Source organism: Fukomys damarensis, unplaced genomic scaffold (assembly GCF_012274545.1).
Source record: "Fukomys damarensis isolate Sample0158 unplaced genomic scaffold, DMR_v1.0_HiC HiC_scaffold_24, whole genome shotgun sequence".
Taxonomy (NCBI): Eukaryota; Metazoa; Chordata; class Mammalia; order Rodentia; family Bathyergidae; genus Fukomys; species Fukomys damarensis.
In genome coordinates this window covers 14,514,847-14,517,067 of record NW_022900936.1, presented here as the reverse complement: position 1 = coordinate 14,517,067, position 2,221 = coordinate 14,514,847, and positions in this window count along the sequence as shown.

The window sequence follows — 2,221 nt, the reverse complement described above, 5'->3', positions numbered from 1 at the left end:
AAACAAAAAAAAAAAAAAAAAAAAAAAAAAAAAAAAAAAAAGTCTACCCTAATTGCCACAATCAGTGAAAAATATAGGGTATTATATGCTACAATGGAAGAGAACATAGAATATGGAATACCAAGAGTGACTCTTAATGTAAATTACAAAGTTCAAGTGATTACTATGTGCCCGCGCAGGTTCATCAATTGTGACAAATGCACCACTTGGATGAGGAATATTGATAGGAGAGAGGCTCTGCACGTGTGGAGGCAGAAAATATATCTGTGCTTCCCCTTCATAATTTAGCTGTAAACCTAAATCTCTAAAAAACAATAATAAAGCATTAAAAGTCACAATAGTACATGTTAGCTAACGTTTCTTTACTTCCGTAAGCCCTCTCTTCACTGAGACATTGAGAAAAGTTGTGAGAAGTTGTGTGGCAGGCAGTGGAAGACAAGTGTATTCACCCCTTTTCCTTGCTGGTGAGAAAATACATGATATAAATCAATTTTAGGAAGGAAAGGTTTATTTTGGCTTGAGGATTCAGAGTTCTCAGTTCATGATCATTCAGTTCCATTACTCTGTGTCTGAGCTAAGATATAATAGGGTGGATGAAAGCTGCTCACCCTCATGGCAAAGCAGAAGCAGAGACAAAACAAGAACCAAAGAGGCAGAGTCCCGGAACAAGAAGCAATCCCCAAGGTCACGCCCTATCTTCTACTCTTTTTTTTTTTTTAATTGAATTTATTGGTGCATTCTAGGTAGACAGTACAGTTACATTCATTACTGGGATCTTGTACCTCTACATGCCAGGTCTTGGTTCTCATTTTTTCCTCTTGTCCCCATCATATTTTTCCTTTTCCCTTATTCCCCTTTCCCTATCCTTCTCACTGTCCCTACACCTTTGGTCCTTTTCTTCCTATTTCAGATTGCTAATTGCCCTGCTAGGATCTTGAGTACTATTACACTTTATTCACACCAGAGAAACTATTCAGTATTTACAAAGGTGTGACTTATTTATTTCACTTAGGAGTATATCCTCAAAATGAACCCATTTTCCTATGAATGAATCCACTTTCTCATTCTTTATGGCTGAGTAGTATTCTATTTTATAGAAAAACCACATCTTCTTTATCCAGTTTCCAATTGATGGGCAGATGGGCTGTTTCCAAGTTTTACCTATTACAAACTGTGCCGCTATGAACATGGATGTGCATATATCTCTGTGATATGATTCTTTCAATTCTTTTGGAAAGATACAGAGGGATGGCTGGGTCAAATATTATCTACTCTTTTCAATTAGATCCCACTTTCTGAATTTTCATCACCCCTCAATAATGACCTCAAAGTATGGCCTCATTAATGAACTGATCCTCTGACGAAGGTACAGTCCTCGCTACCCAATTAGTTTCTGAAAACCCCATCCTCTGAGCACAGAATTCTCATGTTTTCTGCCTCCACACACACAATCACTATCCTATCAGCATTCCTCATCTGAGTGGTGCTTGTGTTACAAATGACGAACCTACCTGGATACACAGTCATCACCTTTAGAGAGAAATTTGGGGGATACGTATATGAAACTGAGGAATGCAGTGCTCAAAGAGAAAATATTCTCCTCAAGCTATTTCACTTAGTAAATACACCAGCAAATTACTCCAACCCTGTTTTCATAACAGCTATAATATGCTGCTACCCCAAACTCACCTATCAGCATTAGATAACAATATAGTAAGGTTTGAAGAAAGCGTTTCCACACTGGATATTTTTTCATGAAAATAATAACATGCTTATGTATAAAGTCAAATGTTACTGAATCATAAAAAGGAAAAAATTATCTACTTCTGTTTCTTCCATATGTCTTCATTCTTCCAAGGTAGTCAAGGTCATCAGTAAGAGTTTATTTTTTCATGTGTATCTACACTCATACAAATATATCCAAAAAAGAGGAATTTTTAATTGTACTTTTTTATAGTTTTTGTTATGCTAGAAACAGAATCCAAAGCCTTGCATGTCTTAAGCATGCACACTACCTCTAAGTTACACACCCATATCAACCATATCCTTTGCTCAGATGATATCTTTATATCCACCATCTCTTCATACATGTATGTATAGTCAATTATATATATACTTAATTATTAGAAATTAATAATATATATACTTAATTATTAGAAATGCAACTATTCCCTGCTGATGCAATTCAGGCAGCTTCCAGTATTGTACCACTAGAAATGTT